General features: G+C 48.9%; 14 non-coding genes across 14 annotated transcripts; all 14 read right to left on the minus strand.

Annotated features, from left to right (window-relative positions):
* Positions 1-422: 422 nt before the first annotated feature.
* Positions 423-505, minus strand: TRNAL-CAG (transfer RNA leucine (anticodon CAG)). Its single transcript has one exon. It is a non-coding gene; the product is annotated as a tRNA-Leu (tRNA).
* Positions 506-1,146: 641 nt separating this feature from the next.
* TRNAL-CAG (transfer RNA leucine (anticodon CAG)) lies at positions 1,147-1,229 on the minus strand. Its single transcript has one exon. It is a non-coding gene; the product is annotated as a tRNA-Leu (tRNA).
* Positions 1,230-9,391: 8,162 nt separating this feature from the next.
* Positions 9,392-9,464, minus strand: TRNAT-UGU (transfer RNA threonine (anticodon UGU)). The gene has a single exon. It is a non-coding gene; the product is annotated as a tRNA-Thr (tRNA).
* A 651-nt stretch (positions 9,465-10,115) lies between these two features.
* Positions 10,116-10,188, minus strand: TRNAT-UGU (transfer RNA threonine (anticodon UGU)). Its single transcript has one exon. It is a non-coding gene; the product is annotated as a tRNA-Thr (tRNA).
* Positions 10,189-10,286: 98 nt separating this feature from the next.
* TRNAL-CAG (transfer RNA leucine (anticodon CAG)) lies at positions 10,287-10,369 on the minus strand. The gene has a single exon. It is a non-coding gene; the product is annotated as a tRNA-Leu (tRNA).
* Positions 10,370-11,088: 719 nt separating this feature from the next.
* TRNAL-CAG (transfer RNA leucine (anticodon CAG)) lies at positions 11,089-11,171 on the minus strand. The gene has a single exon. It is a non-coding gene; the product is annotated as a tRNA-Leu (tRNA).
* A 641-nt stretch (positions 11,172-11,812) lies between these two features.
* Positions 11,813-11,895, minus strand: TRNAL-CAG (transfer RNA leucine (anticodon CAG)). The gene has a single exon. It is a non-coding gene; the product is annotated as a tRNA-Leu (tRNA).
* A 470-nt stretch (positions 11,896-12,365) lies between these two features.
* TRNAT-UGU (transfer RNA threonine (anticodon UGU)) lies at positions 12,366-12,438 on the minus strand. The gene has a single exon. It is a non-coding gene; the product is annotated as a tRNA-Thr (tRNA).
* Positions 12,439-12,536: 98 nt separating this feature from the next.
* TRNAL-CAG (transfer RNA leucine (anticodon CAG)) lies at positions 12,537-12,619 on the minus strand. The gene has a single exon. It is a non-coding gene; the product is annotated as a tRNA-Leu (tRNA).
* A 548-nt stretch (positions 12,620-13,167) lies between these two features.
* TRNAT-UGU (transfer RNA threonine (anticodon UGU)) lies at positions 13,168-13,240 on the minus strand. The gene has a single exon. It is a non-coding gene; the product is annotated as a tRNA-Thr (tRNA).
* Positions 13,241-13,338: 98 nt separating this feature from the next.
* TRNAL-CAG (transfer RNA leucine (anticodon CAG)) lies at positions 13,339-13,421 on the minus strand. Its single transcript has one exon. It is a non-coding gene; the product is annotated as a tRNA-Leu (tRNA).
* Positions 13,422-13,891: 470 nt separating this feature from the next.
* TRNAT-UGU (transfer RNA threonine (anticodon UGU)) lies at positions 13,892-13,964 on the minus strand. The gene has a single exon. It is a non-coding gene; the product is annotated as a tRNA-Thr (tRNA).
* Positions 13,965-14,062: 98 nt separating this feature from the next.
* TRNAL-CAG (transfer RNA leucine (anticodon CAG)) lies at positions 14,063-14,145 on the minus strand. The gene has a single exon. It is a non-coding gene; the product is annotated as a tRNA-Leu (tRNA).
* A 719-nt stretch (positions 14,146-14,864) lies between these two features.
* On the minus strand, positions 14,865-14,947 carry TRNAL-CAG (transfer RNA leucine (anticodon CAG)). The gene has a single exon. It is a non-coding gene; the product is annotated as a tRNA-Leu (tRNA).
* Positions 14,948-15,000: the final 53 nt, after the last annotated feature.

Here is a 15,000-nt window from a genome sequence, read left to right on the forward strand (position 1 = left end):
GCAGAAAGCAAGCGTTTTGCTGTCAACAAGAGATGGCCGTTTGCTTCGAGTGCACTTTTCCTTGGATGCAGAATTAGAAAGTGGGTGTTTCTAGTAGATATTGTCTAATTCAAGAACTCCAGAAAGTCAAGTCATCCTAACGTTTTGATTTCATTATCTAGAGGCCTTCAAACATTTCCACCCTAACGTACCCTTGGGGAAAATTTTTTATTACGCTGCTATGTGAGATACAGTCACCAAGCCTTGCAGGTAGGCCCCAGCGAGATTTGAACTCGCGACCCCTGTTTTACAAGACCAGTGCTCTAACCCCTGAGCTATGGAGCCCTTTATGCTTGGTTCCAAGACAAGTTATTTTTTGTCCTAGACGTTGAGCGGTAGTGGAGCTAGAGAATGTGAATGCATGCAAAGAAAAGCTTAAAAGCTGTCAGAAGTGGGATTCGAACCCACGCCTCCAGGGGAGACTGCGACCTGAACGCAGCGCCTTAGACCGCTCGGCCATCCTGACCTGTGATGCTTGGGGTTCGGTGAGACCGACGACGCTCACAGGTTGATCTAATGTGCCCGTAAAATAAATCCGCTGAAGGTTACTTGATGGAGAAATTGCGATAGAAGCAGCTTTACCCTTGTCACCATTCATTGCTACCCTCATTATTTCCAAAGCGTTGGATGGAAACAACAAAGCCGGATGTTAAAAGTGCAAAGTAGTGATTTAATAGAAAGACACGCAGAAAGCAAGCGTTTTGCTGTCAACAAGAGATGGCCGTTTGCTTCGAGTGCACTTTTCCTTGGATGCAGAATTAGAAAGTGGGTGTTTCTAGTAGATATTGTCTAATTCAAGAACTCCGGAAAGTCAAGTCATCCTAACGTTTTGATTTCATTATCTAGAGGCCTTCAAACATTTCCACCCTAACGTGCCCTTGGGGAAACAGTCTTATTACGCTGCTATGTGAGATACAGTCACCAAGGCTTGCAGGTAGGCCCCAGCAAGATTTGAACTCGCGACCCCTGGTTTACAAGACCAGTGCTCTAACCCCTGAGCTATGGAGCCCTTTATGCTTGGTTCCAAGACAAGTTATTTTTTGTCCTAGACGTTGAGCGGTAGTGGAGCTAGAGAATGTGAATGCATGCAAAGAAAAGCTTAAAAGCTGTCAGAAGTGGGATTCGAACCCACGCCTCCAGGGGAGACTGCGACCTGAACGCAGCGCCTTAGACCGCTCGGCCATCCTGACCTGTGATGCTTGGGGTTCGGTGAGACCGACGACGCTCACAGGTTGATCTAATGTGCCCGTAAAATAAATCCGCTGAAGGTTACTTGATGGAGAAATTGCGATAGAAGCAGCTTTACCCTTGTCACCATTCATTGCTACCCTCATTATTTCCAAAGCGTTGGAAGGAAACAACAAAGCCGGATGTTAAAAGTGCAAAGTAGTGATTTAATAGAAAGACACGCAGAAAGCAAGCGTTTTGCTGTCAACAAGAGATGGCCGTTTGCTTCGAGTGCACTTTTCCTTGGATGCAGAATTAGAAAGTGGGTGTTTTTAGTAGATATTGTCTAATAGTGATGGACGAACTTCCGACGGGACGTTTCGCGAACGCGAAACGCGAACGGACACAAACGTTCGCGAAAACGACCGTTCGCCGCGGGCTCCATTGACTTCAATGGGAGGCGAATTTCGCAAACCTTTAGGTCGAATTTGCGGCCACGGGGTAATTATTAGGGGGTAGCACGTAGTCCCACCACCTGGACAATAGCATAATACATGTATGAGGTGAATTTGGGATCGATAACTACAAGCATTTTTTTTTTATTTGGGAAATTGTTCTGACAATTCAGGACTATGGAGCTAATGAAGGCAATGGAGGAGAGGGAAGGTCAGGGACCAGGGTAGGCAAACAAGAGGGTGCAGGAGATACAGAGCACTGACAGCAGCACCGTAATACAGAGCACTGACATCAGCACCGTGACATACAGCGCTGACAGCAGCTCCGTGACATACAGCGCTGACAGCAGCTCCGTGACATACAGCGCTGACAGCAGCTCCGTGACATACAGCGCTGACAGCAGCTCCGTGACATACAGCGCTGACAGCAGCTCCGTGACATACAGCGCTGACAGCAGCACCGTGACATACAGCGCTGACAGCAGCTCCGTGACATACAGCGCTGACAGCAGCTCCGTGACATACAGCGCTGACAGCAGCTCCGTGACATACAGCACTGACAGCAGCTCCGTGACATACAGCGCTGACAGCAGCTCCGTGACATACAGCGCTGACAGCAGCACCGTGACATACAGCGCTGACAGCAGCTCCGTGACATACAGCGCTGACAGCAGCTCCGTGACATACAGCGCTGACAGCAGCTCCGTGACATACAGCGCTGACAGCAGCTCCGTGACATACAGCGCTGACAGCAGCTCCGTGACATACAGCGCTGACAGCAGCTCCGTGACATACAGCGCTGACAGCAGCTCCGTGACATACAGCGCTGACAGCAGCTCCGTGACATACAGCGCTGACAGCAGCTCCGTGACATACAGCGCTGACAGCAGCTCCGTGACATACAGCGCTGACAGCAGCACCGTAAGCAGCCCCAGGAGGAAGTCAGCACAGCACAGGGATGGTGTGATCCCCTCATAATAAGAACCCCCAGGAGGAAGTCAGCACAGCACAGGGATGGTGGGAGCCCCTCATAATAAGAACACCCAGGAGGAAGTCAGCACAGCACAGGGATGGTGGGAACCCCTCATAATAAGCAGCCCCAGTAGAAATATGACACCGCTCAACCTCTTCAAAGAGGAGGGTAGGGGCATATAGTACGGTGTGCTTTTTTGGGTCAGGGAAGTGAGCCAAATGAATTAAGAAGGTCTGTGTGCTTGATTCCAAAAATTGTTTATAGACATATACATGGTCTACTGATCACATGTGTTGAATTCCTCCGAGATCCATGCCTCATTCATTTTTAGAAATGTGAGGTAGTTAACACTGTGGTGAGCTAGGCGAGTACGCTTATCGGTCACAATCCCCCCTGCTGCGCTGAACGTCCTTTCGGACAGGACACTGGATGAGGGGCAAGCCAACAGTTCGATTGCAAATTGGGCAAGCTCTGGCCAGAGGTCAAGCCTGCCCACCCAGTAGTCTAGGGGTTCATCACTCCTCAGAGCGTCCACATCGGCCGTTAACCCAATGTAGTCGGACACCTGACGGTCTAGGCGTTCCCTGATGCTGGATCCGGATGACACCTGTCGATGGGTCGGCTGAAAGAATGACCTCATATCCGAAGTCACCAACACATCTTCAAACCGGCCTCTTCTTGCAGGCGCTGTTGGATTGGTACCCGCAAATCCTTCTCTGGGAGTGGGAATTGCTCCTCTGCCAGCGCACGCAAAAGCAGAATGCAGCATTTCTCGAAGCAAGGCCTGGAAGTGCTGCATTCTGACAGCCCTCTGCGACGGCGGTAACATTTCCGCCATTTTGTGTTTGTACCGGGGGTCTAAGTACGTTGCCACCCAGTACTGGTCCTTGACCCTCATGCTTTTTATACGGGGGTCCCTATTAAAACACTGGAGCATGAAGGCCCCCATTTGCACTAAAGTGGAAGCGGTGTGGTGGCCTGGCTCCTGCTCATCATCCAGGATAATGTCGTCCTCTTCATTCTCCTCTCCCCATCCTCGCACAACAGGGATCCCAGAAAGGTTTAAAGCATGCTCTTCTTGCTCCTGCTCATCCGCCCCGGCACCATCCTCCTCTGACTCCTCATCAGACTCCTGTTGTTGACTTGTCTCAGATAGAGTAGCCCCCCCTGGGAATTCATCCAGCATTGCGACTTCCTCATCTTCCCGCTCCTGCTCCTCCACAGCCTGATCAATGACACGACGCAATGCACGCTCCAGAAAGAAGGCATAAGGTACCATGTCACTGATGGCGCCATGGCTGCGACTGACCAGTTTGGTGATCTCCTCAAATGGCCGCAGAAGTCTGCATGTGTCGCGCATGAGCAGCCACTGGCGCGGTGAAAAAAAACCCAGCTCCCCAGAACCGTTTCTTTCGCAGAGTTCATACAGGTAGACGTTAACTGCACGTTTCTGCTGGAGCAGCCTATCAAGCATATAGAAGGTTGAGTTCCATCGCGTCGGGCAATCGCAAATAAGACGTCTGACCGGCAGATGGTGTCGCCGCTGAATGTCAGCAAGGCGAGCCATGGCCGTGTAAGATCTTCTGAAATGGGCCGAGATTTTCCTTGCCTGCCGCAAGATGTCCTGGACCCCAGGGTATTTGACAAGGAATCGCTGCACGACCAAGTTTAAGACGTGTGCCATGCACGGCACGTGCGTGATTTTGCCCTGTTTCAATGCGCTAAGCAGATTGGCACCGTTGTCACACACCACTTTACCAACTGTCAAATTGAGCGGTGTTAGCCACTCATCTGCCTGTGAACGCAAAGCTGAAAGGAGTGCCGGGCCAGTGTGGCTCTTTGCTTCCAGGCACAACAGACGCAGCACGGCATGGCAACGTCTCACCTGGCATGTGGAATAGGTTCTGGGGAGCTTGGGCGGTGCAGTGGAAGAGACGCTAGCAGCGGAAAAGGAGGAGGCAGCTGAGGAGGAGAGGGAGGAGGATGGAGTAGGAGGAGGAGAAGAAGAGTCAGGCCTGCATGCAATCCGTGGCGGTAAAACCAAATCTACACGGGTGCCACGGGTTACATGCTTGACGGCCGTCAGAAGGTTCACCCAGTGGGCAGTAAAACTGATATACCTTCCCTGCCCGTGTTTGCTAGACCACGTGTCTGTGGTCAGATGTATCTTGGCACCGACACTGTGTGCCAGAGATACATTCACTTGCCGCTGAACATGGCCATATAGCTCTGGGATGCCCTTCTCTGAGAAATACTTCCTTCCTGGGACCTTCCATTGTGGTGTTCCAATGGCCACAAATTTGCGAAAGGCCTCCGAGTCCACCAGTTTATATGGCAGTAGTTGGCGGGCTATGAGTTCTGACAAGCCAGCCGCCAACCGTTGGGCAAGAGGGTTATCCGGCGTCATCATTTTTTTACGCTCAAACATTAGGCCCACGGAAGCCTGCCTTTTTGCAGAAAAATGTGAGCTTGGCGTGATGGAAGGTGGAGTGGAGGACAATTGTGAGGAGAGAGGAGAAGGAGAAGTAGAAGACGAGGCTGGACGGTGAGAGCCTGCAGTGTGGCTTTGTGTGTTCCGTTGCTCCCACTGGGCTCGGTGATGGCTGCTCATGTGCCTTCTTAAGGCGGTCGTCCCTAGGTGAGTATTGGGCTTACCGCGACTAACGCGTTGACTGCAAAGATTGCAGATGGCAACGCTATTGTCAGCAGCGGACACGTTAAAAAAAGCCCACACTGCGGAGCCATGTGCCGGTGTCCTGGGAGCGCCAGATGTGACCGTACATGGTCGATGACTCGCTCCTGATACATTTGCAGTCTGCTTTGTCCCTGCTGTGCAATGTAAGTCATTGCTGCTTCTCCTCCCTATCTGCTGGTCCATATCTCCCTCTGAACTCCCCTCCTCTTCCTCTCTTGTGGGCACCCACGTGACATCACTAGACACGTCATCATCAACGTCACCTTCCCCACCGCTATAAGTAGAGTAGGCAGCAACACCGGGGACCAACCTCCTCCTTGGGCTGATCTGGGTACTGGCGTCAGACTGCTGAGTAGCGCTTGTTGCTACCTCCTCTTCCTGATCCAATACCAAGAGTGGCTGCGCATCAGAAATGTCCTCTTGATATGGATCGGAAAATAATTCCAGTGACTCAAGCGGAAGGTATGTGGTGGTGGTGGTGGTGGTCGTGTTGTTGGTGGTAGTGTCTTTGGGGGTGCACATAGCAGAGAGTGAAGAAGAGGGTGCAGATCGAGAGGATGAGGAGGGTGCAGAAGAGTAAGGCTGAGCGAGCCACTCAACCAAGTCTGGTGCATCCTTTAAAGTAATTGAACGCACCTTCTGCAACTTCCCACTTTGGCTCAAGCCTGTTGCTCCTGCCCTACCCCTACCACCCCTGCGGAAGGGCCTGCCTCTTCCTCTGCATGTCATTTTTTAAATGACCCTGTGACAAAACTCTTAGTCCCTATACCGCTGAAGGACTGCTGCAGTATAGGTGAGCGGTCAGCAGTGGTGCACGTCAACCCTATCTATTGTGGACCTATAGCGGTCCTTACAGAACAGCAGACTGTACCGCACTCAAGCCTATGTACCGTAGCACCCTATACCAAGTTACCAGTCCTTATAAGAACTTTTGTGGACCAAGCAGGTTGTGTATTAGTGTTTAGCAGACTGTACGTCAGTCCCTATACCGCTGAAGGACTGCTGCAGTATAGGGCAGCGGTCAGCAGTGGTGCACGTCAACCCTATCTATTGTGGACCGATAGCGGTCCTTACAGAACAGCAGACTGTACCGCACTCAAGCCTATGTACCGTAGCACCCTATACCAAGTTACCAGTCCTTATAAGAACTTTTGTGGACCAAGCAGGTTGTGTGTTAGTGTTTAGCAGACTGTGCGTCAGTCCCTATACCGCTGAAGGACTGCTGCAGTATAGGGCAGCGGTCAGCAGTAGTGCACGGCAACCCTATGTATTGTGGACCGATAGCGGTCCTTACAGAACAGCAGACTGTAACGCACTCAGGCCTATGTACCGTAGCACCCTATACCAAGTTACCAGTCCTTATAAGAACTTTTGTGGACCAAGCAGGTTGTGTGTTAGTGTTTAGCAGACTGTGCGTCAGTCCCTATACCGCTGAAGGACTGCTGCAGTATAGGGCAGCGGTCAGCAGTAGTGCACGGCAACCCTATGTATTGTGGACCGATAGCGGTCCTTACAGAACAGCAGACTGTAACGCACTCAGGCCTATGTACCGTAGCACCCTATACCAAGTTACCAGTCCTTATAAGAACTTTTGTGGACCAAGCAGGTTGTGTGTTAGTGATTAGCAGACTGTACGTCAGTCCCTATACCAATGAAGGACTGCTGCAGTATAGGGCAGCGGTCAGCAGTAGTGCACGGCAACCCTATGTATTGTGGACCGATAGCGGTCCTTACAGAACAGCAGACTGTAACGCACTCAGGCCTATGTACCGTAGCACCCTATACCAAGTTACCAGTCCTTATAAAAACTTTTGTGGACCAAGCAGGTTGTGTGTTAGTGTTTAGCAGACTGTGCGTCAGTCCCTATACCGCTGAAGGACTGCTGCAGTATAGGGCAGCGGTCAGCAGTAGTGCACGGCAACCCTATGTATTGTGGACCGATAGCGGTCCTTACAGAACAGCAGACTGTAACGCACTCAGGCCTATGTACCGTAGCACCCTATACCAAGTTACCAGTCCTTATAAGAACTTTTGTGGACCAAGCAGGTTGTGTGTTAGTGATTAGCAGACTGTACGTCAGTCCCTATACCAATGAAGGACTGCTGCAGTATAGGGCAGCGGTCAGCAGTAGTGCACGGCAACCCTATGTATTGTGGACCGATAGCGGTCCTTACAGAACAGCAGACTGTAACGCACTCAGGCCTATGTACCGTAGCACCCTATACCAAGTTACCAGTCCTTATAAGAACTTTTGTGGAACAAGCAGGTTGTGTGTTAGTGATTAGCAGACTGTACGTCAGTCCCTATACCAATGAAGGACTGCTGCAGTATAGGGCAGCGGTCAGCAGTAGTGCACGGCAACCCTATGTATTGTGGACCGATAGCGGTCCTTACAGAACAGCAGACTGTAACGCACTCAGGCCTATGTACCGTAGCACCCTATACCAAGTTACCAGTCCTTATAAGAACTTTTGTGGACCAAGCAGGTTGTGTGTTAGTGATTAGCAGACTGTACGTCAGTCCCTATACCAATGAAGGACTGCTGCAGTATAGGGCAGCGGTCAGCAGTAGTGCACGGCAACCCTATGTATTGTGGACCGATAGCGGTCCTTACAGAACAGCAGACTGTACTGCACTCAGGCCTATGTACCGTAGCACCCTATACCAAGTTACCAGTCCTTATAAAAACTTTTGTGGACCAAGCAGGTTGTGTGTTAGTGTTTAGCAGACTGTGCGTCAGTCCCTATACCGCTGAAGGACTGCTGCAGTATAGGGCAGCGGTCAGCAGTAGTGCACGGCAACCCTATGTATTGTGGACCGATAGCGGTCCTTACAGAACAGCAGACTGTAACGCACTCAGGCCTATGTACCGTAGCACCCTATACCAAGTTACCAGTCCTTATAAGAACTTTTGTGGACCAAGCAGGTTGTGTGTTAGTGATTAGCAGACTGTACGTCAGTCCCTATACCAATGAAGGACTGCTGCAGTATAGGGCAGCGGTCAGCAGTAGTGCACGGCAACCCTATGTATTGTGGACCGATAGCGGTCCTTACAGAACAGCAGACTGTACCGCACCCAAGCCTATGTACCGTAGCACCCTAGACAGACCAAGTTACCAGTCCTGATAAAGAGCTTTGTGGAACAAGTGAGTTGTGAATGATTAGCAGACTGCAGCAGAAGGGCAGCAGTCAAGTATAATATTCTTTCTATATTTGGAAGAAAGAATATTATACGTGTACAAGCCTATTACCGTACCACTGATACCAGTCCTGAAAAGAACCTTTGTGGAACTAATAGTAACAGCAAGTCTTTAAAATTATCCTCACTGCCTGACACACTGCTTCCTGCCTGTCCCTATACAAATTGGCAAAAAAGAGTAGGCTGGAACGATTAGCTGGAACAGCTCTTTTGTGGACCTGATAGTAACAGCTAATGATGATGATGATGATGATGATGAAGAAAGACTAATCTGGCTGAGCTGTCCCTAAAATAGCAGCATACAGCGCTCTGTCCCTTTATCTAAACTGACAAAAGAAACTCAGGCTGCTGACCTAACACCTATACCAGTCCTGAAAAGAACTTTTGTGTACCAAATAGCTAGCGTTTTCTCTGTCCCTACTCCACACAGGATCCTTTCCCTACAGTGACAGAAGAAAGAATGTAAAATGGCCACCGGATCGGGTGTATTTATAGGTTAGGGGGAATGTCCAAGTGTCCATGAGCTGTCATGTCTCAATTGGTTGTCCTGTAACACATGATAAACGTGTCACGAAAGGTTAAAGTTCTTGTATACATTAAACACGTAAGTCCGCCGGGGCGAACGACGGAAAAAGGCGTTCGAACCCGCGGACGGCGAAAGTCGGAAATTCGCCGCGAAACGACCGCCGGGCGAACCGTTCGGCCATCACTATTGTCTAATTCAAGAACTCCGGAAAGTCAAGTCATCCTAACGTTTTGATTTCATTATCTAGAGGCCTTCAAACATTTCCACCCTAACGTGCCCTTGGGGAAAAATTCTTATTACGCTGCTATGTGAGATACAGTCACCAAGCCTTGCAGGTAGGCCCCAGCGAGATTTGAACTCGCGACCCCTGGTTTACAAGACCAGTGCTCTAACCCCTGAGCTATGGAGCCCTTTATGCTTGGTTCCAAGACAAGTTATTTTTTGTCCTAGACGTTGAGCGGTAGTGGAGCTAGAGAATGTGAATGCATGCAAAGAAAAGCTTAAAAGCTGTCAGAAGTGGGATTCGAACCCACGCCTCCAGGGGAGACTGCGACCTGAACGAAGCGCCTTAGACCGCTCGGCCATCCTGACCTGTGATGCTTGGGGTTCAGTGAGACCGACGACGCTCACAGGTTGATCTAATGTGCCCGTAAAATAAATCCGCTGAAGGTTACTTGATGGAGAAATTGCGATAGAAGCAGCTTTACCCTTGTCACCATTCATTGCTACCCTCATTATTTCCAAAGCGTTGGATGGAAACAACAAAGCCGGATGTTAAAAGTGCAAAGTAGTGATTTAATAGAAAGACACGCAGAAAGCAAGCGTTTTGCTGTCAACAAGAGATGGCCGTTTGCTTCGAGTGCACTTTTCCTTGGATGCAGAATTAGAAAGTGGGTGTTTCTAGTAGATATTGTCTAATTCAAGAACTCCGGAAAGTCAAGTCATCCTAACGTTTTGATTTCATTATCTAGAGGCCTTCAAACATTTCCACCCTAACGTGCCCTTGGGGAAAAATTCTTATTACGCTGCTATGTGAGATACAGTCACCAAGCCTTGCAGGTAGGCCCCAGCGAGATTTGAACTCGCGACCCCTGGTTTACAAGACCAGTGCTCTAACCCCTGAGCTATGGAGCCCTTTATGCGTGGTTCCAAGACAAGTTATTTTTTGTCCTAGACGTTGAGCGGTAGTGGAGCTAGAGAATGTGAATGCATGCAAAGAAAAGCTTAAAAGCTGTCAGAAGTGGGATTCGAACCCACGCCTCCAGGGGAGACTGCGACCTGAACGCAGCGCCTTAGACCGCTCGGCCATCCTGACCTGTGATGCTTGGGGTTCAGTGAGACCGACGACGCTCACAGGTTGATCTAATGTGCCCGTAAAATAAATCCGCTGAAGGTTACTTGATGGAGAAATTGCGATACCGACGACGCTCACAGGTTGATCTAATGTGCCCGTAAAATAAATCCGCTGAAGGTTACTTGATGGAGAAATTGCGATAGAAGCAGCTTTACCCTTGTCACCATTCATTGCTACCCTCATTATTTCCAAAGCGTTGGAAGGAAACAACAAAGCCGGATGTTAAAAGTGCAAAGTAGTGATTTAATAAAAAGACACGCAGAAAGCAAGCGTTTTGCTGTCAACAAGAGATGGCCGTTTGCTTCGAGTGCACTTTTCCTTGGATGCAGAATTAGAAAGTGGGTGTTTCTAGTAGATATTGTCTAATTCAAGAACTCCAGAAAGTCAAGTCATCCTAACGTTTTGATTTCATTATCTAGAGGCCTTCAAACATTTCCACCCTAACGTGCCCTTGGGGAAACAGTCTTATTACGCTGCTATGTGAGATACAGTCACCAAGGCTTGCAGGTAGGCCCCAGCAAGATTTGAACTCGCGACCCCTGGTTTACAAGACCAGTGCTCTAACCCCTGAGCTATGGAGCCCTTTATGCTTGGTTCCAAGACAAGTTATTTTTTGTCCTAGACGTTGAGCGGTAGTGGAGCTAGAGAATGTGAATGCATGCAAAGAAAAGCTTAAAAGCTGTCAGAAGTGGGATTCGAACCCACGCCTCCAGGGGAGACTGCGACCTGAACGCAGCGCCTTAGACCGCTCGGCCATCCTGACCTGTGATGCTTGGGGTTCGGTGAGACCGACGACGCTCACAGGTTGATCTAATGTGCCCGTAAAATAAATCCGCTGAAGGTTACTTGATGGAGAAATTGCGATAGAAGCAGCTTTACCCTTGTCACCATTCATTGCTACCCTCATTATTTCCAAAGCGTTGGAAGGAAACAACAAAGCCGGATGTTAAAAGTGCAAAGTAGTGATTTAATAGAAAGACACGCAGAAAGCAAGCGTTTTGCTGTCAACAAGAGATGGCCGTTTGCTTCGAGTGCACTTTTCCTTGGATGCAGAATTAGAAAGTGGGTGTTTTTAGTAGATATTGTCTAATTCAAGAACTCCGGAAAGTCAAGTCATCCTAACGTTTTGATTTCATTATCTAGAGGCCTTCAAACATTTCCACCCTAACGTGCCCTTGGGGAAAAATTCTTATTACGCTGCTATGTGAGATACAGTCACCAAGGCTTGCAGGTAGGCCCCAGCGAGATTTGAACTCACGACCCCTGTTTTACAAGACCAGTGCTCTAACCCCTGAGCTATGGAGCCCTTTATGCTTGGTTCCAAGACAAGTTATTTTTTGTCCTAGACGTTGAGCGGTAGTGGAGCTAGAGAATGTGAATGCATGCAAAGAAAAGCTTAAAAGCTGTCAGAAGTGGGATTCGAACCCACGCCTCCAGGGGAGACTGCGACCTGAACGCAGCGCCTTAGACCGCTCGGCCATCCTGACCTGTGATGCTTGGGGTTCGGTGAGACCGACGACGCTCACAGGTTGATCTAATGTGCCCGTAAAATAAATCCGCTGAAGGTTACTTGATGGAGAAATTGCGATAGAAGCAGCTTTACCCTTGTCACCATTTATTGCTACCCTCATTATTTCCAAAGCGTTGGAAGGAAACAACAAAGCCGGATGTTAAAAGTGCAAAGTAGTGATTTAATAGAAAGACACGCAGAAAGCAAGCGTTTTGCTGTCAACAAGAGATGGCCGTTTGCTTCGAGTGCACTTTTCCTTGGATGCAGAATTAGAAAGTGGGTGTTTCTAGTAGATATTGTCTAATTCAAGAACTCCGGAAAGTCAAGTCATCCTAACGTTTTGATTTCATTATCTAGAGGCCTTCAAACATTTCCACCCTAACGTGCCCTTGGGGAAAAATTCTTATTACGCTGCTATGTGAGATACAGTCACCAAGCCTTGCAGGTAGGCCCCAGCGAGATTTGAACTCGCGACCCCTGGTTTACAAGACCAGTGCTCTAACCCCTGAGCTATGGAGCCCTTTATGCTTGGTTCCAAGACAAGTTATTTTTTGTCCTAGACGTTGAGCGGTAGTGGAGCTAGAGAATGTGAATGCATGCAAAGAAAAGCTTAAAAGCTGTCAGAAGTGGGATTCGAACCCACGCCTCCAGGGGAGACTGCGACCTGAACGCAGCGCCTTAGACCGCTCGGCCATCCTGACCCGTGATGCTTGGGGTTCAGTGAGACCGACGACGCTCACAGGTTGATCTAATGTGCCCGTAAAATAAATCCGCTGAAGGTTACTTGATGGAGAAATTGCGATACCGACGACGCTCACAGGTTGATCTAATGTGCCCGTAAAATAAATCCGCTGAAGGTTACTTGATGGAGAAATTGCGATAGAAGCAGCTTTACCCTTGTCACCATTCATTGCTACCCTCATTATTTCCAAAGCGTTGGATGGAAACAACAAAGCCGGATGTTAAAAGTGCAAAGTAGTGATTTAATAGAAAGACACGCAGAAAGCAAGCGTTTTGCTGTCAACAAGAGATGGCCGTTTGCTTCGAGTGCACTTTTCCTTGGATGCAGAATTAGAAAGTGGGTGTTTCTAGTAGATATTGTCTAATTCAAGAACTCCGGAAAGTCAAGTCATCCTAACGTTTTGATTTCATTATCTAGAGGCCTTCAAACATTTCCACCCTAACGTGCCCTTGGGGAAAAAGTCTTATTACGCTGCTATGTGAGATACAGTCACCAAGGCTTGCAGGTAGGCCCCAGCGAGATTTGAACTCGCGACCCCTGGTTTACAAGACCAGTGCTCTAACCCCTGAGCTATGGAGCCCTTTATGCTTGGTTCCAAGACAAGTTATTTTTTGTCCTAGACGTTGAGCGGTAGTGGAGCTAGAGAATGTGAATGCATGCAAAGAAAAGCTTAAAAGCTGTCAGAAGTGGGATTCGAACCCACGCCTCCAGGGGAGACTGCGACCTGAACGCAGCGCCTTAGACCGCTCGGCCATCCTGACCTGTGATGCTTGGGGTTCGGTGAGACCGACGACGCTCACAGGTTGATCTAATGTGCCCGTAAAATAAATCCGCTGAAGGTTACTTGATGGAGAAATTGCGATAGAAGCAGCTTTACCCTTGTCACCATTCATTGCTACCCTCATTATTTCCAAAGCGTTGGAAGGAAACAACAAAGCCGGATGTTAAAAGTGCAAAGTAGTGATTTAATAGAAAGACACGCAGAAAGCAAGCGTTTTGCTGTCAACAAGAGATGGCCGTTTGCTTCGAGTGCACTTTTCCTTGGATGCAGAATTAGAAAGTGGGTGTTTCTAGTAGATATTGTCTAATTCAAGAACTCCGGAAAGTCAAGTCATCCTAACGTTTTGATTTCATTATCTAGAGGCCTTCAAACATTTCCACCCTAACGTGCCCTTGGGGAAAAATTCTTATTACGCTGCTATGTGAGATACAGTCACCAAGCCTTGCAGGTAGGCCCCAGCGAGATTTGAACTCGCGACCCCTGGTTTACAAGACCAGTGCTCTAACCCCTGAGCTATGGAGCCCTTTATGCGTGGTTCCAAGACAAGTTATTTTTTGTCCTAGACGTTGAGCGGTAGTGGAGCTAGAGAATGTGAATGCATGCAAAGAAAAGCTTAAAAGCTGTCAGAAGTGGGATTCGAACCCACGCCTCCAGGGGAGACTGCGACCTGAACGCAGCGCCTTAGACCGCTCGGCCATCCTGACCTGTGATGCTTGGGGTTCAGTGAGACCGACGACGCTCACAGGTTGATCTAATGTGCCCGTAAAATAAATCCGCTGAAGGTTACTTGATGGAGAAATTGCGATACCGACGACGCTCACAGGTTGATCTAATGTGCCCGTAAAATAAATCCGCTGAAGGTTACTTGATGGAGAAATTGCGATAGAAGCAGCTTTACCCTTGTCACCATTCATTGCTACCCTCATTATTTCCAAAGCGTTGGAAGGAAACAACAAAGCCGGATGTTAAAAGTGCAAAGTAGTGATTTAATAAAAAGACACGCAGAAAGCAAGCGTTTTGCTGTCAACAAGAGATGGCCGTTTGCTTCGAGTGCACTTTTCCTTGGATGCAGAATTAGAAAGTGGGTGTTTCTAGTAGATATTGTCTAATTCAAGAACTCCAGAAAGTCAAGTCATCCTAACGTTTTGATTTCATTATCTAGAGGCCTTCAAACATTTCCACCCTAACGTACCCTTGGGGAAAATTTTTTATTACGCTGCTATGTGAGATACAGTCACCAAGCCTTGCAGGTAGGCCCCAGCGAGATTTGAACTCGCGACCCCTGTTTTACAAGACCAGTGCTCTAACCCCTGAGCTATGGAGCCCTTTATGCTTGGTTCCAAGACAAGTTATTTTTTGTCCTAGACGTTGAGCGGTAGTGGAGCTAGAGAATGTGAATGCATGCAAAGAAAAGCTTAAAAGCTGTCAGAAGTGGGATTCGAACCCACGCCTCCAGGGGAGACTGCGACCTGAACGCAGCGCCTTAGACCGCTCGGCCATCCTGACCTGTGATGCTTGGGGTTCGGTGAGACCGACGACGCTCACAGGTTGATCTAATG

The sequence above is a fragment of the Lithobates pipiens genome, unplaced genomic scaffold, assembly GCF_037356315.1.
Source record: "Lithobates pipiens isolate NorthernLeopardFrog02 unplaced genomic scaffold, aLitPip1_a1.2 Scaffold_28, whole genome shotgun sequence".
Classification (NCBI taxonomy): Eukaryota; Metazoa; Chordata; class Amphibia; order Anura; family Ranidae; genus Lithobates; species Lithobates pipiens.